A 22,558-nucleotide genomic window follows, 5' to 3' on the forward strand; every position below is an offset into this window, starting at 1 on the left:
GGCAAAATTATCCCAAATGACCTTTTCTCCTAATCAACTATGGGAAGGAAAAAAAAAAAGAAAAAACAAAACTAAACAAAAAACAAAAAACAAAAACAAAAAAAAAAAAAAAAAAAAAGAAGAAAAAAAACCACAACAAAAACCAAACACAACAAAAACTCCCTGCTGTGGTGTCTAGGGCCATTAAAAAATAAATCATGTCATTCCATCTAAACCAGCTTCAGGGGAAAACATTTTAAGATGCCAAATCACGACCCTGTCTGTGTGTGCATCAGATGCATTAATTCCCTGATAGCTTTCCGAGCCCCCATGTCAAGTGTTTATTTTAAAACAAGCCCCGTTGCGTGGAGGAAAATCCATCACATCCATTAGAAGCTCTTACTTAGGAGTAAATGACATCTCAGTCTGGGCTCTGGGTACCAGCAGAGCCAAAAACACCATTTAAGAAGGTGAATTTAACAGCTGTCAGACCACGCAGCAGGCGGAATGGCTTCCCCCCTCCCCGAGGAATGTGTGGTTTCACATCAGTTACTGCAGTTTTGGGAATCTCTAGCTGTGCTCCAGGTTGCCATTTCACCACAAGAAGTGACGTTTTTTCGAGCACAGGCACCGAAATCCAAATCCAGCTTTTCTGAGGGTTTGTCAGGGAGCCTGTGGCGCTACTCTGCTGCGCCATGAGATGCTCAGGAGCAGGAGGACACGGCTGGATTTTCCCAAGGATCTGTGCCATGTGCCTTCCTCGCTGCTGCAGAGGGTCAGGGCTGCTTCCCCCAAGCTCCTGTACCATGGATTTAAGGATCTGTCACGGGAGATCAAAGCCTTCGACCCCTCCCTGCAGCTCTAAACAAACATCGATGCTCACAAGCACCTTTGGAACCTCTTCCATGGTCAGCTGAGGCTCCTGTGGGTGTATGGCCTTGTAGAGGTAAATTCGGAGCCTGGAATTAGGGTACAACATTTGTTTTTAGGCAGAAAAGGGAGTAACTGTTCAAATGGTCAGGAGAGGGCCTTGCCATGGGGTTTGGATGGGTGCATTCAGTTCCTGAGGAGAACCAGGGCCATAAAATGCTCCAAAAAGTTTGGGAGCTGTGAACTCTCCAGGTAACAGATTTTAACAGCAAACACACCCGACTCCATGAAGAGGGAGGCAGACAGCTCCATCAGCTGCTGGGAAGGCTTTATCTGTGCTTGGAGTTTGTGTGGCGTGAGCGGGACAGTCAGGAAACCCAGACCCCAGACTGCAGCTGTGTCCTCACGGGCAGCACATGGATGCATCTAAATTTTCTTTTCCATACACAGGAGTCTTTTCCAATGGCATTTATCACCCCTAATTCCCAAGGGGATTGGAATTGTCCTTCCCAATCCCACCTGTGATGCCACAACACCCTGTGAGAGATTAAGGGATGTCACCAAGGGCTGGGGCAGGGTGGCTTGTGCAGAAGAGGATGAAAGCAAGAAATCCCTAAAAGCAGCAGGATCAGATGAGTCCCAACACTGGGATTTCTCCTCTGTGGCAGCACACACGCCCACGTGGAGCCTGGCTAAATATTGATCCTGGATTTCTTGGTCTCTGTGAAAAGGCCACAAAAAACCCCACAAACCAGTACAAACTATTCCAGCAAACCACAAAGCGAAATATTCACTGGAAAGAAGCCAAGCACTGAGGTGAGGATGTAAAACGCACTGATCTGGGGAGGGGTTTTTAATAATTTTTTACTCAATCCCAGCTCAGCTTAGCACCTCTGACCCCTCCATTTCTAAAAGGGGGGAAGAGAGGTTTTTGCATTTTCAGCCAAAGTCCACACGAAAAAATAATAACTATAAAAAAAAAACCCAAACAAATCCAACCCCCGAGTCCCACCCCTTGGGCTGTCTGTTCTCCCTGGCTACCCCCAAGGCCACCTCGTTTCCACACAAAACCAAGGAGTGCTGACAGCAGGGAGGGATGGGGAAAGGGGGGAGCCCTGACGATTTTTTCCCAGGGATCCTTGGAAACCTGGAAGTGCTGGTTGGGCTGGGACCACCCAGGCACTGTTTCTGGGATGGCAAATCCAGCCCCTCCTTGCAGGGTGACACCAAAGAGAGGTCAGTGTCACCTCAGCACGGAGATCTTGGCTGGGGGAACCTGCATCCCACACAAACCTGGGAGAGCAGGGAGGACCCACGTGCAGCTGTGTGCTCAGGACAAGGATAAATCCTCTGTTTCCTGCGACAAAGAGACCTGAGTCAGGCTTAGGCAGAAAGATAAAACTGAAATCAGGAGCGATGTGAAAGTAACTCATCAGCCCTGGGGGGATTTGAGACCCACTTGGATGTGCTGCTTGGGTGCAGGAAAGTATTGGTGGCCTTGGCAGTGCTGGGGGAACGGATGGACTCTGCTCTTAGAGGGCTTGTCCAGCCTGAAGGATTCTCTGATGTTTCAGACAGACAAAAGCTGCTCCAGCAGCAGACGGATGGCTGGGAAGCGCTGGGAAGCAAAAGGAGAGGTCAGTCCCAGCAGGACACAGCCCCTTCTTTGTCACTCAGACACGGCCTCTTTGCTTTACATTAAAAATCACACATTTATGTCTCACCTTTAAACCTCTCTCCCACTTGCAGCACCAAAGCTGGGCAAAAGCTGCTCACCTAAACCACAAAAAGAAACAAACACCACAGACCGAGGCCCTGGCAGAGAAACTGTGGCTGGAATCCCTGGGAGTGTCCAAGGCCAGGTTGGACTTGGGGGCTTGGAGGAGCCTGGGATAGTGGAAGATGTCCCTGCCCATGGCGGGGGGTGGGATGGGGTGATCTTCAACCACCCTTCCAACCCAAGCCACTCCACGGTTCCATGATTCCATTACTGCCAGCATTCTGCCCGTGTTTTAACGGAATAATTCCGGGTTTTTCAGCTGCATCTTGATGCTCTTTGTGGTCTTGATGCCATTCCCCTCGCCTTTGTAGTCTCAGGATTTGTCTGGAGCTTGGTAAAGTGCACTCGGCCCTTTTATGATTTCCTGTCCTGTTTCGGAGCCCTGCACTGAAAGACTTCAGTTGCCTCCTAAATCTTTTTCCAGAACTCTCCTGTCATTTCAAATACGGGCCAGCGTTTTGTTAGCTTCAAGACTTTGAAACAATATCAAAGTAAACCTCAAAGGAAAATAACGCAGTAAAGGGGAAGGTTGGGGCTTAATTCATATTTAAATAAAGATCCTTCACTTCAGCTTGGGTTACTGTGTAAAATGACTGGGAGCAAATGGAGCTTTTAAAGGCCTTATTCCCCCCAGGGGTCTGTTTTAAAACGATCAGGGAGCCTACCAGGCCCAGGAATGAAATTGCCTTCCCAGGAAAAATTCCCTACCACTGGGAAGAAAAATCCTTGAAGTTCTCCAGAAGCAAGATGGACATTTTTCCTCCCTCCCCCTCCCGAGCTGTGACCCAGAGCAATGTTTGTGAACGGTGGGAAGGCAGACAGGATCCCTGTCAAAGAGGAGCTCAGGATTGATTTACATGTCAAAACACGGATTTTTCTCTCATTTTCTTGTCATTTTCTGGGGCTAACCACACACAGTAACAGGAAGACACTGCCCTTTCCCCCTCCCAAAATGCTGGTTTTCGGGAGAGAAAGGAGGAACCGAGGGCTGGTTTTCAGCAAGCCGCAGCACCTGACAGGGATTTGTCCAAGTCTCGGAGTTCCAAGCTGCCTGCCCAGCACAGGTACCTTCACAAGAGCAGCCAAGCGCTGGACTCCGCTGGGCTTTATCGGGGATCTCCTTTGAAATTCTCCTCTAAGCTCCACATCCTGCTGCAGCGCAGAGCGGCGGTGGTGATGGATTTAGCCTTCCACGTCCCCTCTGCCTTTATTCCTTATTTCCTACTCCAGCCCCAGGAGCAGTGGGCGGGAGGGATGGCTTTTGCTAACGCCAGCAAACTCCAGATCTGCCAAAACCCCGAACAAAGGCTGTGAGAAAAATATTTCTGCAGGAAGCGTTCGCTGAAACATGATTCATTTCTCCAAGATAAGTCATATTTCCCCCGGCCAACACTTACAAAAGGGTTCTCCTCCCTCATCCCTGCGCTGGCCTGGATGATGGATACGGCCCCAGCATGTGCTTCCAGTGGAGGGCTGTGAAACTGCTCCCATGCTAAAGCAGTTTGAGGCCGGGGCCGAGCGTGGCTCGCTCTGGGGTCCCCTCACTGTCACCGGTGAGTTCTTCCCGCTCCACGCTCTGGAAGGGAACGGTCCCCATTCCCGAAGGGGACTGTCCCCATTCCCGGCCTCACGCCACCACTTCCAGCATCATTGTTTTCCAGCCGGGTGTGACATCCCTGCCTGGCCGCTGTGGCTTTGTCACCAGCTCCTGGAGACAATGGGCTCCACGGGTCGTTTGCGGTTCATCACGTCTTTGGAGCTGTCCGGGCACTTAGCTGGGAAAAAAACCCCATTCCTGCTTCGCACATGGCCGGGAGATCCATAATGGAATTTCCTAACATCCCTTATGTCAGAAATCCTGGTTAGAGAGGGGCCCTGCCAGACCGTGGCTTGCTTTCCCAAATTAGTGATTGGGTGGGAACTCGGTAGGAGCTGGGCGAGGGACCAGCTGGCATGGGACAGCAGCTCATGGTGGGAAATGTCCATCCAAGCATCCAGGCAGGGCAGCCCTGGTGGGGTGATGGACCCAAAATGCTGGGCAGGGACCTCTGTGGCCACAGTTCTTCTCACCAAGAAATCATGGAATGGTTTGGCTTGGAAGTGACCTTAGAGGTCATCCAGTCCCACCCCCTGCCATGGGCAGGGACACCTTCCACTGTCCCAGGCTGCTCCAAGCCCCATCCAGCCTGGCCTTGGACACTGCCAGGGGTCCAGGGGCAGGCACAGAGACACTCCTGGGACACCACACCAGTGCCAAAGCTGGCAGAGACCCCCATGGGGCCACTCCCAGGGTCAGCCACACCCGGGCCAACCTTGGCTGCCCTTTAGATCCATCCGAGGTGGTCTCCCGGTGCCTGGTGGCATCCCATGCCCCTCATGTGGGATTCTGTCAGTTGGGTTTTATTTCTCCTTTCTCCTTTTTGCCCTGGGGTACGGGAAGTCAGAGGAGCTGGCTGGAGCATGAACATGTTCCCATGAGTTACTGCCTGGGTCACTCTCCCTGCAGGCATCGTCAGCACCAGCAGTGACATCCAAGCTTCCTGCGTGCCACCACCACCTCTGGGGACACTGGAACGGCTGGTGGTCCATGGGCTCCTCCTGCCACGGATTGGGCTTCTGCTTCATTTGCCAGTTGCCACCACAGAACATCCTGGTCTGAGGAGACAGAGCTGCTTGGGCAACTTGGACCAGGCAAAAGCCAGCAGAAGAATTAATGTCCACCGAATCTCAAACCCCAGCCTTCTCACATAAGGGCTGAGGTGAGGTGAGGTTTGTCCCTCCTGGAATGACACCACAAAAAAAGGAAAAGGAAGCAGGAGTGGGAAGGAAGAGAGAGGTGCAGAGGAAGAAGAGGATTAGCATGAAGTACAGACGGGAAGGAAGGCAGAGACCTGCCCCTTTCAGACCACACAGGCAGACCTCAGGGTGGAGATGGATGGCTCCTACAGGCCCCGAGTCATTTCCCATGTGTCCGTATGCCAGGTGATCATTTCATTCCTGCTCAACTCTGCTGCTCTGCACCGGGACTGCAGCAGTGCCTTGCTAAGCCCATGTTTGTTAGCACTGCACTAAAACGGAATTATACCCAGAAGGACATTTTGTGGCAAGCACTGCAGGAGCACCGTGTTGGTGAGAAGGGATTTGATGTTGTTAGAAGCTGTTCTTTCCTGCCAGAAATTCACAGAATCACAGCACAGTTTAGGTGGGAAGGGCCGTCAAAGCTCATCCTGTTCCCCTCCCTGCCATGGACAGGGACACCTTCCACCATCCCAGGTTGCTCCAAGCCCCATCCAACCTGGCCTGGGACACTTCCAGGGATGGGGCAACCACAGCTTCCCTGGCCAAACTCCCCAATATTCCTTAAAATGTGCATCAGATCTGCAGGGCTTCCAGTCCACACGCTCCACAAGGGTCTGGGATGAGTAGAATACGAAGACAGAAGCTCAGATCTGAGGGGACACAGCCCAGCCCTGTCAGGGGGGATGGGCACGTCCAGCCCCAGCCCAGGCTGGGAGCAGCCAGGAAGCAGCCAGGTGTCCCTCTGGCACAGCTCTGTGACCAGAGCCAGCCCCTGAGCCTCACACTGTGACATGTTTGAACAGCCAGACCCTTTCCCCTTCATTAGTCTTGGGGTCGGGGGGAGCCAAAGGTCGGGCTGGGAGCTGATGATTACACTACTAAACAAAACCTCCTCCTCCTCCTCCTCCACCTTCCTCCTTCTCCTCATAAATTTTCATTTAGTACCACCAAGGTGTCTCCCCCCCCACTTTGCATTCTCTTTGACAAGAGGGGTACTCCATTCCCCAAAACCAGCTCCTTCTTGCCCCGAGCCCCAAGATTTTTGGGAAATTTGTCCAGGATCCTGCCCATTAGCGCTAGAAAAACAAAGGTGGCAGAGAGGTGAAACCCCACAGTTGTGTCTTGGTCCCACTTCCTGGTTTTAATGGCTCTGCCACCTGTGTTCCCACAGGATCAGGGCCCTGTTTGACGTGCCAGGGGCTGGAAAGTGCAAAACCAAACCCCACTGTCTGAAACACATATGCTTGCTTTGCTTTGGAGAGAAAACAAGGGAAAAAAAAGCAGGAAATGCAGCTGGCTTCCAGACTGGCTGCCTGCACTCGTTCATGCCCCAGAAAAGAGCAACCCAAACTGTACAAGACAAAGTGCAAAGCATCATCTGTGTTTCTCCTGATCCTGGACCCCTCTGTTTCTGTGGGCTTCTCTGAGACTACCAAGAAGTTCAGCCCTAACATTGTTTTACTGGTCCTGAAATGTCTTACAGAACTTTTCCAGCCGTGGTTCTCAGAGCTCAGCCCTCCTCATTCCAGGGAAGTTTCAGAGTTCAGCTGGAATGGGGAAAGAATTTGGTGATTTAGATAACCTCAGCACTGTTTAAGAGATTTGGCTGCTCAAGTCCAGCCAGGGGGTGATTTCTGAGCTGTGAGGTTCATGTTGAAGTTCAGGCTGGAACAGGGCTTGGAGCACCCTGGGATAGTGGAAGGTATCCGTGGCCATGGCATGGGTGGAATGAGATGGGCTTTGAGGCCCCTTCCAAGCCACTCCCTAACCATTCTGTGATCTTCCTGCATCACCTTGGCCAGGGAACAAACTGCTGCTTTGTCTCTGCTTTTCCGGCCCTCTTGGATTGCTGTCAAGGAAACTTTCCCCCTCACTGGGCCATCCCCAGCTCCCCATCCCAGCTCAGCCTGAAGGACAGTGCCTGGGGGCTGGTGCCATCGTGTGGATACAGCTGCAATCAAGAGGAGGAGGAGGAGGAGAGGTGGAGGGCAGAACTCTGGGAAAAGGACAAATCTGGCATTGTCCGAGTCTGGATCTAAACCAGGTTCCCTCCTAGAGATACCAGTGGGTTTAAGTGCTGCTTCCTCCAGCGGGTGAATAAATAAATCAGCAAAAGGATGCACCACCTGCACCACTTCCACCCTGGAGCATCTCCTGGTGCCACAGCAGATCCCAGAGGGAGTTTTCCCTAAGGAAAGCAGCAGTGGTTGAGATTTAGGTCCCTGCCAAAGGCCCAGAAGCTGAAACCACTGTACCTTACTCTGCTTTCCTACTGGAAACAGGGCTGGAACACAACCCCTGCCCGTGTCATCCCCTCCAGGACCTCCAGGACTGTCTGGTCAACCAACGCAAACACACTCCTGAACCTGGAGGAGGATCAGGCTGTGGATTTTGGCCCCTGGCAGAGGGTGTGTTCTGCACTCTGGGCTTGCATCCTGTCCTGGAAGTCACAGAGTCCCCAACCTCCAACTCTTGCAAAACTGAGGAGCAATCCCAGCCCAGGATAAAAATAAAGGGTCCACAGGGCCCTGCCACTCTGGGGTCAGCTGACACAGGATGTGCAACCAGGCTCCTTCATGTCATTTTTCCACTGCTTTTTACAGCCTGGAGCTGAAGCGGAGCCAAACGACAAGCAGTGGGGAGAACAGATCAGGAGTCTGGGGTTTCCTTTGGGTGGTCAAAATCCCAAACCGAGCCCTGCTGGCTGGGATGTTCCCATTATCCTGCAGAGCAGAGCACTGAACTCCAGTGAGCTCCTTCCCAAACCCCACTGGCTTGGTGATGGAGAGCAACCTGCCCCGACTCTTTCGGACGCATGGATGTAGGGATGAGCTTGGTCCTAGGGAGGGCAGGGATTCCCTGAGGGCCCCATCCAGGCCCTGCCCAGCCTCCCTCCCTCCCACTCCTGCCCCTCCCACGTGCACTCCAGGCCTGTCCAGCCCTGTCCAGCCCCGTCATGTTTTTGGCTCGCCCCCAAATTCCCACTGCCAAGGTGTTTGCGGAGCACTTGGCAGAGTGATTTCCCCTCCAAGTCCTGCTGGCTCTGCCAGGATGGCTCTGGATCTCGGCTCTGGGAGAGGCAGAAAGGATGCACCAGGTGGCCAGGGCTCAGCCACGAGCCCTGAGTGGCTCTGTGCTGGCTGTCACGGGGTTGGAGCACCTGCAGGTGCAGGTGGGATCCCCTGGATCTCCGGTGATCCATCAGGGCACATCCATTCCCAGAGAGGCTGCCACCCCAACCCAGCCAGGTTTAGCAGCACCTGCATTGAAAAATCCATGAACGACCCAGCCCCACGGTGCTGTTTCAGATTAAATGGTTCCTTCCCATTGTTATTTGGGAAATGTACGAATTTTTCCCATCTGTCTTTGACCTATAAAAAGAACATCCCTCAGAACCGAGAGGTTATTGCCAGCGATGACGCGTTTTCATTTCTGGTCTTTAAGCACACTTCATGGCTTGCCAAGACTTTTTAGGAGGCTAAAACTCAAGGCCTCAACTCAGCGGAGCGCTTCCAGCACGTGCCAGATAGGATTTAGGTGTACACTTGTGTCTGAGCACATGTTGCAGGCTGCTGGACAGAGAGGTTTGCCCAAATTGGTGCCAAAAATCATCTTCATTAACTCCTCGACTCTCTGATTCTGTCCTCGGCTTTATTCACCTACAGGTGAAATTTGGCTTGCAGATGTGCAGCTCCTGGATTGCAGGGAGCAGCTCATTATTTGGTGAATGCTGCATGGGGATTCAGGAAGATGTGAAAAGCCTGGGGCAAGTAGAGGTGGGTGATGCTTTCTTTAAAGCATGTTTTTAAAATCACAACAATTGCAGGAATTTCATGGACTGTTTAACAACAGCTAAATTGGGGGGAAAAAACCCTAAGAAGGCATATTTGAAGTGCCTCTGAATGAAAATTCTGATTTTAAAAAGAAGTTTTACAATATAAACCACTGTTCAAGTGAAATATTTGACTCCAGGCTGACTGAAATACCCCTTTGCAAAGAATGTCTCTTCTTTCTCCCCTTTCCTTTTTTTTTTTTTTTTTAATTTTGGTTTGCCAGAAGTTTCCATCATTTCATTTTTCACCCCAAATCCTAATTTCAAGTTTTTGGAGCTTTGCTGCTAGGAAAAGTCAAGGCTTGTGTGTATCTAAGTATGCCCTGAGAACTGAAAACAGAGCTGGATAAATGAAGAGAGAACACAAAATTCTGACTCTCAGGTTTGTCTTTAAGAACTTGCCAGTCATCCAGGAGGAATTCAAGATACCACAGCTATCAGAAGACACGGGATCTGTACTCTGCTTCCAGGAAAGACACATTTCATCATCACAAGGAAAAATACCGGATGACAACCAGCCCCCTCCAAGCTCTCAGCATTCCTACCTGCACTGCTAAATCCCAAAATCCAGCCTTTTCTGCGGTGTGCCTTTTATCTCAGCAGCACTGCCCTCAAATGCAGATTCCAGAGGAAAGGCGAAGCTGGATTTCATGGGAATTATCCCTAAAGCTTTTAGCTCAGCAAGGCAAGGGTCAAACAAATTTATTTGGTGAACCTCCCCCGTCAGACCTGTCTCATCCTCTCTCTCCTGCTCCATCCCTGGAAGTGTTCAAGGTCAGGTTGGATGAGGCTTGGAGCAACCTGGGCTAGTGGAAGGTGTCCCTGCACACCTGAGTTGAGCTGTAAGGTCCCTTCCAGCCCAAACCTTTTGGGATTCAATGCACCCATCAGCAAAGCAACCAGAGCTCTTCCACCCACACGGCTCTCACAGAACAAGGTGACCAACAGAGAGGGGAAAAATGCTCAAAATCGCTCTTTTTTTTTTTTGATCCTTAAAACGTTTGTTTAATCCTGAAAGCAATTAAAACCACAGAGGCTTTAATGGGGAGTTGAAAGCAGCAGCAGGGTGGGTCACTGGGGCTTTTTTTCCCTATTGTCAAATGGTGAAACCATCCTGTTATTTAACATGTCAAAAGCCTGTGAAGCAAACAAAACAAAACCCCAAACTTCCCGACCGCAGCGACACATTGATGGACACCAGGAAAAGGGCTGCAAGCACAAAACAAACAAACCTCCCTGAGAAGGGCTCTGCCAAATTTAAGGGGAAAAGAGGTTACGAGTAATTTGTGGGAAATGCCGCTAAGAGGGAAGGATAAAAGAGACCAGGAATAAAAAATAAAGAGGAGGAAAGGGCAGAGGGAGAAGGGACTGGGACAGGGCTGTGCCAGTCAGGAGGGATTTGGCCGGATGATGGTTTTACTGCACTGAAATGTGGAAGATACTTTGATTAATTCTAGGAGCCTACCCCAAAGTCATCCTCGCAACTCCCAGTGTGCAAATTACAGAGGGGAGGCGGGCAGTGACTCATGCTGGAAACTTCCCAACTTCCAAAGGGGGGGGGTTTGAAGAGGAATCTCAGTTCTCAAGCAAACATGAAGGTCCCTGGACCCTTGGACCCGTGCTGGGAGAAAGGTTGGAGACAGTGTGGTGGCAGGGAGGCGGCCTTGGATGGGGTGGTCCCTAGGAGGGCTGGCAGAGGAGATGTCCCCAAGGAGGATGGGGGTGACAGCTGTGGGTGCCTCTTCACGGCTGGGATCTGCCATCCCAGCAGAGATGCCTGTGGGAAGGCACCAAGAAAGCTGCTGCCCGCTGGTGAAAGACTGGAGCAGGAGCTGTGGGATCACTCTGTGTCCCTCCACCAGCACCTGAACCAGCTGAACGCTCTGGGCCTTGGGTGGAGCCCCCCAGCTCCGGGGTGCCTCGGATCAAGGTCGGCTGGATCACGGAGGGGAAAACAAAGTCAGAGCCCCGGTGTGGAGTCTCAGGTGTGCTTCTCCCTGCCCTCTGCTCAGCCAGGAGGAGACACAAGCACAGAGATGTTTGCCCAGCCAGGAGGAGAGACAAGCACAGAGATGTTTGCCCAGCCAGGAGGAGACACAAGCACAGAGATGTTTGCCCAGCCAGGAGGAGAGACAAGCACAGAGATGTTTGCCCAGCCAGGAGGAGACACAAGCACAGAGATGTTTGCTCAGCCAGGATCAGCGCCAGCTCCGGGAGAACCTCTTGGGATGACAGCAGAGAGACTGAGGGGGGTCCTTGCCTGATATTTATTATCCCATCTCAGCTCCACTCTCATCCTCTCGTTTTCAACTCTCCAGGTAGCTGACAGCACCAGGAACTGAGGCCAGCGTGTCGGATTAACATCATCTTCCTCCTCCAGGCTCTTGGCCCCACGCTGGAGTCGGCTCAGCCCACGAGCAAAACCGACCCCGAGAATGTCACGAGCTGGAGACAGAGGTGGGGACAGAGATGGGGACACCAGGGTTCATGCCCTGTAGCCAATTGTGGCTACGTTTTTCTAGTTTCTCTCTTTAAGGAGCGAAGATAATTACTTTCACTTTTAAAATTTATCTGTATTTTTCTTTAGAGAAAGGAAGGTGCAGGGTGTGACCCTCATCTCCACCACCCGGGCTCAGCCTGGGGCGTGTCACACAGGCTCTGGGGTGCGTCTCCCTGGCCCTGAGCAGGACCCCCTCTGTGCCCTTCAGATGGCATCAATGGTGAATAAAAAGCCGCTTCCCTGCGCACCGAGCTCCTCTCAGCCTCCCTGGCTCCACCACGGGCTCCGTAGCCACTAGAGGGGAGTGGAAGGTAACGAGTTGAGGAGGTGGTTGTGTCCTCCTGGGAAGCACAACGCCGCTGGGTTGGGAGGTTACACAGCTCTGGGCGCCCACCAGACCCAAAATTCCCAGCATCCACGTGAGGAGGTCTTCCCCATAACCCCAGGGCACCAGCAGGATGCTGGAGCAACCTTCAGCACGGAGGAGCCACGTGGGGTGTGAAAATTGTTGTCCAGATCCTTCAGGCAAGAGGAAAGCACCACAGGCCCAGGAGAGGACGGGTCTTTCCCCCAGCAGGGAAAGGAGGCCATCCTTCCATCAGGAGCTGGGAGAGGCCATCTCCAGCTTTTCCAGTCCCTTAGCTCACCTTTCCCCCATGACATCCAATGGCAGAGGCACCACAGAGCCCACTGTGGTCAGTCTGGGCTTCTTCAGGGTCCCCATGGTCCCTCACGAGAGGAGACGGGGTCACCCAAGAACTCCTCTGACCATGGGATTCGCCAAGTGAGGTGAATGTGCTCCCTCAGGCAGAGCTTGGGCTCCTTGTCCTGTTGGCATCATAGAAATAAATCAATAAAAGGGTTCAAATGAACCGTAAATAAAAGGCTTCTGCTGATAAGAGCAAATTTCCATGTGGAGGAAACACGGAGAAAAGGCTGAACTTTTTTTCCCCCTTCAGTCTGGAAGCCCTTGAGGTGCTTTTTTATTTCTGCTCTCCAAATAATTTAGTGTGTGTTTCAGTGTGTTCAAGCCAGCCCAAGCACAAGTCACCAGGAAACGCTGGGGATGGTGGAGATGTACATTATGTACAGGGAATTTAATGCCAGGCCTGGGGCACCAGGAACTTTTCTGCTTTTGCCATTGGGAAAACCTACATTTTACTGCCCTGAGTTCCCAACCCACAGTGAGGCCGTTATTAAAGAATACAATATTAAGATATAAACCAAATTTAACAGTTCCCTTTGCAGGAATGTGGTGGGGAGGCAGAGTTATCCCATTCATTTGGTATTTTTGTCGAAATGGGAAGCGTGGGGGCTTCTCCCAGGAGTATATTTTTTTATCCACTAGGGAACAGGTCAATATTTTGCTTGTGTCCATCCATCCATGCATCCATTCAAGGCTGGGTGGGGCTTGGAGCACCCTGCGACAGGGGAAGGTGTCCCTGCCCGTGGCAGGGGATGGAACTGGATGAGCTTTAAGGTCCCTTCCACCCCAACCATTCTGGGATTCTGGGATTCCCCTTAGGTCACTCCAGCATTTCATTTATTCCCGAACAAGAAGGGCTCCGTTCATGCCCCGAAGGTGATGGGCTGGGCTCTGCTCTCCTTTTATCTCCGGGTCTGTCCGAGCAGCTCTGGAGTCCATCAGCCCTGCTGTGATTTCATCCCTTGGCACAGCCCTGCCAGGATGGATCCTGCGAACGCTCGCCGGGAATCGCGCCGCTGCTCCCCCGCCCCTCCGGAGGAACAGCCCATCCATCCTTCATTTCAGCCCTCGTGGCTCATCCTTCTTCCTTCGCGGCGCAGCGAGGGAGAGGAGGATGTGGAAGCTGAAGGGAAAGCAGGAGGAAGGATGGGGATGGGGAACCACAGCGTGGTTTTTCCAGGATGACTTCGGAGTCTACGGAAAACAAGCAGAGCCAGGGAGGAAGGAGCCAGCTCCGTTCTCTGCCAGTCACTTGATTTTTAGGGGGTTTTTTTCAATCTTTTCTCTAGCTCTGCTGGTTGAAAAGGCTTTTCCTGGACGTGTCACGAGTTCTGCAGGGCACAGGGGCAGCCAAGGCCCAGCTGGGCCTGAGCCCAGCCTGGCAGCCCGGCACTGGTTACCTAAGCAAACGAGATTTTGGGGATTGTGTCTGTCTGCTGGTTTCCTTATCCCTGCCGCCCAGATAACCCCTGAGCCCATTCCCTGGTCATCCTGCTCGACAAGGGCACTTATCTTGGAGAGATCAAATTCCTGAACATCTCTGGAAAAGGGGCAGGGACACCTTCCACTGTCCCAGGTTGCTCCAAGCTCCATCCAGCCTGTCCTCAGACACTTCCCGGGATCCAGGGGCAGCCACATCTGCTTGGAGCTGTCACCCCTCCCAACCCTTCCCATGCAGCAGGGAAAGGAAAAAAAAAAACACCCAAACCTCTGAGCACCATAAAGATTTTATTATAAACAAACCTCTGTGAGCTTTTTGGGAGCCGGGGTGATTAACATTCCTTAACGAGGACGGTGGGGGTGCTCAGGGCTGGGGGAGGGCAGGCACAGCACCCTCCTGAGGGTCCCACCTTCCCACCTAATCCCCCCGTTGCCATCTGGCAGATTTACTGGCCCCACTAACGTGGCTCCCACTGATATAATGAGGAATTGCAGGCTGGGCTGTATTTCCTCATGAATTTCACTTCCCTGCCAGAAAAGTTCAGGGCTGGGTCAGATTTTATATATATTTATGCATATAAAAATATATATATCTATAAATGTATATATTTCTTCTTTCCAGGTGATTTCCACCTTTCCCCGTCTAAAGACTCATTCACCCTCATCTTTCCCACCCACCAGGTTTTGCTCTGTTGGCCTGAGTTTGGGCTAAAGAAAATATTCCAAGGGCCAAACCCCACGTGCATCCCCTCCAGGGGTGGGATGCTGCCTGGTGCTGCTCTCTGCGGGTGCCACAGGAGCCCTGAGCCTGTCCCCACCGCACTTCCAGCCAGGAAATGCTGATTTAATCAAGCTCAGCTTTGGCATAAAGGGCTGGGAAGGGAAGCTGGGTGGCTGGGACTTCAAACAGCCCCATCCCTCCTCCCACACCTTCACAGGGTCATGATCAGAGAGGGACCTGCCCCAGCATCCTAAATCCCTGCCCGCTGAGCTCCTCCAGCTTTGCTGCACCCACCTCAAATCCTCCTTCCCTGGCCATGGCCAGGCTGCCCTCTGCAGCAAGAGGTCACCAAGCTCCTTCTCTTAGGACAGCAAAGCCTCAAATGTGTTTCTAGGTGAATTTTGTAACGAGTAAAATGCTTCTAGGTGAATTCTGTATTTAATAACAGCTCCTGCCGTGGCTGCTCTTGAAGGGCTCTCTCCTCTTGTTTAGCAGAGCTCTGGCAGGAGTTCGGGGGGTGCTGGCGTTGCCTCTGCTGCCTGAAGGCTTTGGGATGCCAATTGCAGGCACAGATTGCTGAGGAACGGGCCATCCCCACTGATCTGGGGTTTCCTGGCTCCTTTCTATGGGTCACCCCGTCTCATAGCCGAGAATTCCCGTCCTGCATGGAACGCAGTCAGAATCCAGGAGGAGGTGAAGCCCATGCACACCCTGGGGGTGAAGGGGGTGTCCCAGGGCGCAGGGAGCCCCATGCAGCTCATGGGAACAGAGCTCATGGAAGAATTTGGGTATAATCCTCACGGGTTTCCGCTCCCCTGCTGGGAATTAACCATCCCTGCCTGCTGGAGGGAGGCACCCTTCACCCAGGGGATTTCCACGTTTCCATCACGAGGGGAAGGGAAGGATTTGTTGCACTCAAGGCACCCCAGCCCCTTCGTGAGATAACTTTTTTTAAGATCTCAGAATCCCAGAACAGTTTGGGTTGGAAGGGACCTTAAAACTCATCTCATTCCAACCCTGCCGTGAGCACGGACACCTTCCACTATCCCAGGTTGCTCCAAGCCCTGTCCAGCCTGGCCTTGGACACTTCCAGGGATGGGGAAAATAATCCTGCCAGAGCCTTGGCCTTCCCAAACCCCACCCCTGAAGCAGCCACACACCTTCTCACCAGAGGCTGCCTCTCTCAGCTGCCTTTTTCTCACAGTTTCAGAGTTTTATGGCCAGCATTCCTCATTTTCCATGTCATTAATCTCCACAGGCCCTGGCTCCAAGCAGGCAGGAAGCCAAACGCTGCCAGACAGGTTCCAAGCGAAATCCAAGTTGTCTGGAAAAGAAGAAAATCCAGCTAAAAGTTGGGAAAGCGCTTGAGCCTCAAACTGGCTCTCCCCAGCCACCCAGCAGGACAAGGGCGATGCTGCTCGGATGGGTTTGGTGGCAGCCAGGGCGTCCTTTCCCATTCCACTTGACCTTTCCAGCAACCAGCCAAAATACAACCTGTTCCTTTGAGCTCACAGATTTAATTGTGCCCAAGGGGTGTGGGGAGGGGGAACCCAACACCCAACCCAAAGCAAAACTGGGAGATTATTTTAAGTTTCTTTAGAGAGATGTTGCTCTGAGAGCTGCTCCTGAGCAGTCAGCCAATGCGTTTTTCAGAGCGTTTTTGCTGTGAGTTCTCATTTCCTCATCTTGGAAGATGCTCTGCTGTGAATCTTCAACTCCCCAAAGTCCCAAAGCTGAGGATGACACAGGCAGAACCTCTTTCAGGTAGAGCAAGGGAGGAGAAGAAATCTGTTCTACAGTAGGACAAGAGGGAAGAACGAAAACTCACCTGGAAGTCTCCAGAAATACCTTTAATCCTTCTGCAGGTGTTCACATGGTTTAGTTCTGCTCAGGAAGACCAGAGAATCCCAGAATGGGGTTCCCTTCCGTCCCTAAGGGAAGGCTTAGGTTGGATATCAGGGAAAATTTCTTCCCTGAAAGGGAGGCCAGGCCCAGGCACAGGCTGCCCACAGGGCAGTGGTGGAGTTCCCATCCCGGGAGGGATTTTAAATCCCTGTGGATGTGGCACCTGGGGACAGGGCTCAGTGGTGGGATTGGCAGTGCTGGGGGAATGGTTGGACTCTGTGCTCGGAGAGGGCTTTTCCAACCAAAGTGATTCCACGATAAACCCAAGGCACGGTGTTTCCTGACCGAGGGGAGGTTGGGACCCGCCAAGTTCCGTGTTTCTGTGTCGCTTCCCTGCCTCCAGACAAAACTCCAGCATGGCTCCGCACCAGGAAGGGCTGGCTGAGCAGCCCAGCAGCACCGGCAGGTGAGCCAGGATCCTTGGGAAGGAGGGCCTGATCCAGCTGCCTCCCAGAGTGGATTCCAACCCTGGTGGAATCTGCTTGGATTCCTCTTCCCTGCTTGGATTCCTCTTCTCTCCATCGCCCTCCAAGCCTCTCCACAGCAGGGCTGGGAAGCAGCCCTGGACACTCAAGCACTCAGCCCTGCTGTTCTCGCCTCAGAAAGGGAACGGAGAGGAATTGTTTGGGAATAACAGTGCAAATCAAATTTCCCATTGCAGATAAGGGGGAGAGAGGTCAATTATGAGAAGGCTTTAGATGACAGAGGAATTAGCCTGCAGCCCGTGTGGAGTAACTCAGTTCCAGTCCCACTTCCAGCACTCCCAGGATCTGGCACGGCCCAGGGCTGTGCTGAAGCCCAGCAGATGAACCCGGCCAAGGCAATTTGTTGTCCCCGACAGACACAGAGCTGCTTCACCAGCCACAGGCTGAGCATCCCCAGTGCCCTAGAAGGAGGGGAAGCATCCCAGCGAGTCAGGGGCCGTCATCCATCAGCCCAGGGGGAGCCAGGCAGCCCTGACCAGCTTCCAGCTGGAGCTGTGGGAAGCCGCTCTGTGGTTTGGGTGTGCAGGTATTCTGCAGCCCCTCCTCCTCCTCCTCCTCCTCCTCCTCCCCAGCTGCATCCCCCAGAGGTGGGTTGGGCACCTGGCTGCAGACATTCCCTAAAAACAGCTGGGGAGATGCAGCCCCTGCTCCCTTGGCTGGCCCAGCACTCGCCTGTCACATCCACATTCGCTGAAAAATCCCTTTGCCCAGGATTTTTCTCCTGGGAAGCTGAGAAGCCTCAGAGAAAAAGGAAAACAGTTCTTATCTCATTTGCTTCTCCTGTGTTGTGCTCCTGTGGAATGTGTTTGGGGATTTTTCACCCACAGGTGATTGTTTCACTGCATTCTGCTGTGAGTTGTTTTGGCTCTTTGGCCAATCAGGGCCAAGCTGTGTGGGGGCTCTGGAGAGAGTCACGAGTTTTCATTATTATCTTTTTAGCACTGTGTAAGTATCCTTTCTGTATTCTTTAGTATAGTATAATATTCTTTCATATAATATAGTATAATAAAGTAATAAATCAGCCTTCTGAGAACATGGAGTCAGATTCATCATTCCTCCCTGCCACGGGGGTGCCTGCAATACAATACTCCCCAGATTTGGCAGGGTTTGGGATGGGCTCGGGATGCTCCCAGCGAGGTCTCCCCGTCAACCTCCCTCCCTTCCAGAGAGAGCTCTCTCCACACCTTGCCCAAAGCCGTATTTCATCCCTTTTGGTCCTGGTTTTCCTCCTGCTGGAGCGCAGCGCAGGAGGATTGGGAGCAGCCCCAAGGCCGCCCTGCCAGGGCTGGGGACCCTCAGCAGCACCAGGACCTCCTCCAGGATAAACCAGTTCCAGGATAAACCAGTTCCAGGATTAAGCGGCTCCAGGATAAACTGGCTCCAGGATAAATCAGCTCCAGGAATTCCCGGCACTCCCCAGCGGCTGAACCCAGCTGGCTCAAAGGCGGCTGCTAAGCCCGCACTGGCTGCATTATCCACGGGGATTGGGTTGGATTGCAGGAATTGCTCTCTGCTAGTGGGGAAGGAGGGATTTTTAGTTTTTATATTCTCCCCCCCCTTTCAAACTCAAATGTGTAATTGAAGAGTGAAATTCTGCAAGCTTGCTCAAGGACACTTTAATCGCCTTTAAAGCCCAGGAATTGCTCCCCATTCCCTTCCTGATTTAATGGGAAGCAGGTTTCTTGTTCCTGCAGGCACTCTGAAGCTGTTGACCATTGGATAATTGTGCCTTGATACAGCACAAATGCACAATTCTGTCTGCACTCTCATCCTTCTAAATACAGTAACCCCCCCCCCTTTTTTTTCCCTTTAATTGCACTGACTTTGAAGAAGGAGTCCCAGACCATGGCAGGGGGCTGGAACAAGATGGTATTTAAAGTCCCTTTCTGTGATTCTGTGATTCTAAACCTTCCCACTGTGGGGCAGGGGAATGAATTAATAAAGAAAGAGATGAAAAAGACTCAAAAGGCCCTGTAATAAATCAGATAAAGGGCACCTGTCTGTGGCTAGTGCACACTGATGCTCTGGCTGTGTGATCCAATCTACGCTGGAAATGTTTTCCCCATTTCTGCTGTGCAGCAGTGAGATTTTGGGGTGCTTTTGTTTCAACCCCAAACATTTCCTTCTGCTACTGAGCCATTTATTTTGCTGTAAACCTGGGCAGAGGGTTGCTTTTCCCTCGTGGGCATCCAGAATTCACCTGACCCCTCTCTGTGTCCCGCAACCAGGAGTCCCTTCCCTCAATTAGGTTGGGATTTCCTCCATTCCTGCTGAAGCCTTCCATTAGCACAGCCGTGGGATGGGAGGATATTCCCCATCCTCAGCAGGAGCAGCTTGTGCTGCTGGAGAAAAGGCAGACTGTGCCTTCCCCACAGCCTGGGGAGCTGCGTTTTTCACAATTTAAAAACCAGACTCTCTGTGGCTCTGTGAACAGCCTGGCTGAGGAGCCCTGGTTTTCCAAGCACCCCCAGAGGGTCCAGCCCTTCCAGGTCCCTCTGGCCATGAACCTTCTCCTGCCTTGGCCCGGCTTCAGCCTTTCCTCCTGTGTCCAGACAGAAAGGCCCTGAATTCCTGCACGTGACCCTGTTGCTGCACCTTTCCATCAATGACCATAGTATTTTCCTGCAGGGAAACTGTGAAACAGCTCCCAGCCTCTCCCTGCCAGGAACTCCCAGTCCCTTTGACATCCCCTGGAATTTCTCCCCACACGCTATTCTCCCCAGCATTTTCTCTATCCCAGGGCAGCTCTGCAGGTCACACCAACACATCACACCCAGGCAGGGGCAACAAATGAACTCTCAGGTCCCCGAGTGAGCTTCAGAGCATTCCCTAAGAGATCAACCCAGCCCTAGGAGAAAGTTTCTACTCCAGAAATTATGATGATCCAAATCCCATCATAAATCCAGGACGTTTTGCTGGCACAGAATGAGCTCCTGCCCCCTGTGTGCTCAGGTTGTGCATTTAATATTGGACCCTTTTCCTCCCCCTGCAGTGCTCCCACTGCCACAGGCATGCATCTAAAGCACAAAGCCTTGACTTGCTGCCCAGAGGCAGAAACAGCCTCTTCCTCCTTTAAAAATATTAGTGTAACAAATGAAATTAAGAAAAATAAACTCAGTGAGGGCGTGCCAGTGCCAGGCTGAGCTTCCATCCCTCACACCCAGCCACAGGCACTCATCGGAGGAGCCACGAGGGAAGCGCCTCAAAATCCTGTTGGGCCACATTCATTGCCGCACAATGTCATTTTCTTTGGGATCTGCAGATTTCTGGCTGCAAAAATTCCCGTGGCTGAAGCAGTGGGTGCCACAGCACTCAGCTCAACCCTCTCCTCAGGTTTGTGTCCCTGTGCCACGGGGAGCTCAGAGCATTGCAGGTGAGAGGATGCCTGGCACAGGCACTGGGATGGTGTCGGAAACAGCCCCCACCCCTCCAAACAAGGCCTCTGCCTCAGCTGGGTCACCCAGCAGTGGGATTTCACTCCCAGAAATGAGCTCCTGGGAGCTGCAGGTGCCCTCCCAGCCAGGCTGGATCCCCCAGATCATGGTCCTAAAGCAATCAGCGCACCCACACTCTGCAGACAGATACAGGCTGCAGGGAGAGCTCAGAGCCCCTGCCAGGGGCTCCAGGAGAGCTGGAGAGGGACTGGGGACAAGGGATGGAGGGACAGGACACAGGGAATGGCTTCCACTGCCAGAGGGCAGGGATGGATGGGATATTGGGAAGGAATTTGTCCCTGGCAGGGTGGGCAGGCCCTGGCACAGGGTGCCCAGAGCAGCTGTGGCTGCCCCTGGATCCCTGGCAGTGTCCAAGGCCAGGCTGGACATTGAGGTTGGAGCAGCCTGGGACAGTGGCAGGTGTCCCTGCCCATGGCAGGGGTGGGATGAGAGGGGACCTCCCGGATCCTTCCAACCCAAACCACTCCATGACTCCATGAATCAGGCAGCAGCAGCAGGGGATGTTTCACTGCTGAGGGAATCGGGAGCATGCCAAGTTTTCCCTGTGAGCTCTCCCCACCCCTCCCACCAGGAGCCCTTGGTGAGCACCAAGCTGCTGCTGCTGCTCCAGGGAGGCGCTGGAAGGAGCCCAGAACTGAAGCGTGGCCTTCTCCTCTGTGACCACAGGACAATTCCAGGTGACACACATGGAGCAGATGGATTTTGGATGTGGTTCAGGGGGCTCCAGAGACAAGCAGGAAGCCAATCAGAGGGAAAACACGTATGAAAAAGGCCATGAAAGCTATAAAGCTGGAGCTGCTTCACCTGGAAACTCAACTGGTTTTTTTGCAGGCACTTGCCAACATGTACCCGGGAGCCACAAGGAAACCAGGAAACCCCAGGAGCTATTCCATGAACACCCCAACGCAGACGTGGGTCTATGTTGCCCAAAAAACCACTCTGCCACCAAGACCCCCTTCCATGACACATCAAGAACCCGAGAGATGAAACACCCCATCCCAGCAAAGGAAGGAAAGAAGATGAGCAGCAGAAACCCGGGTGGTACTATAATTAACTTTTTTCTTTTATTTACACCACAAGAATAACAAGTTGTCATAATGTGGTACAAAATACTGGACTCCTAATAAAGTTGAAATTGAAGTCGGTACTGTCAGAGAAAGACACCATTGGCCAGTAAAAAAAAAAAAAAAAAAAACCAAACCAAAAGAAAAAACAAACCAAAAAAAAAAAAAACCCCAAACAAAATAAAGAGAAAAGAGAAAAATAAAATAAAAATAAAATAAAAACAAAGAAAGAAAAAAAACAAGAATGAGAAAAATATTCCAACTCCACCAATTTAAAAGAAAGGACCGTCGGAAAGTCGAGCACAAAGAATGCTACCATCACTGAAAGTAGGGTCCATACAAGAAGAGTGAAATTGTGTCTAAATTACAGCGTAAACCGGTAGCTGCTACCAATGGTGACATCATACTGAGCATGTATAGGTATAAAGTAGAATATAATATAGTTACAACTTTTTGATACTACATATCTGTAATAAGCTCTCGGGTGAATAATGTTTCAACCCCTGCCCCCCCCTCCCCGCCCCCACTTTTATATATATATATTATATATATAAGTTTGTCATCCTCATAAATTGGAAAATAGCGCCTCCACTATGGAGCACAGAAAAAGTGTTAATTTATTTTCTTTCAATAGGATACTTTTTTTTTTCTTTTTCATCATCAATATCAAAGACAAAGTGAAGATGAGCTGAGAACGAGCCCAACTTCATGACAATGAAGAAACACGTTTTGCCTTTTGCTGTAAAGTTCTCGTTTTTAAACCACAGTGTTGCACAGTACACGACTGCTTAAAGTGAAACCGAGCAAAAATACATCATGTAAAAGTAATTTCTTAAAAAAGTTAACGCAGCTGTGCTGAAGAGTTAACTCTTTAAAGTCCTCCTCATCCATCCATCCATCCGTCCGGCTCCTCGGAATGAACGACTCTGCGCGTTGATACAAGGGTTGCATCCAACCTCCCCACCCAGCCGAGAAATCAAAGCAAAAACACCAACCCAAAGGAAAATAATAATAACAACAAT

At 51.8% G+C, this 22,558-nt stretch overlaps 1 pseudogene; it reads right to left on the reverse strand.

Moving 5' to 3' along the window:
* Positions 1 to 20,572: 20,572 nt before the first annotated feature.
* LOC119702963 lies at positions 20,573 to 22,522 on the reverse strand (annotated as a pseudogene).
* Between the last annotated feature and the right edge of the window lie 36 nt (positions 22,523 to 22,558).

The sequence above is a fragment of the Motacilla alba genome, chromosome 7 (genome assembly GCF_015832195.1).
Source record: "Motacilla alba alba isolate MOTALB_02 chromosome 7, Motacilla_alba_V1.0_pri, whole genome shotgun sequence".
NCBI lineage: Eukaryota > Metazoa > Chordata > Aves > Passeriformes > Motacillidae > Motacilla > Motacilla alba.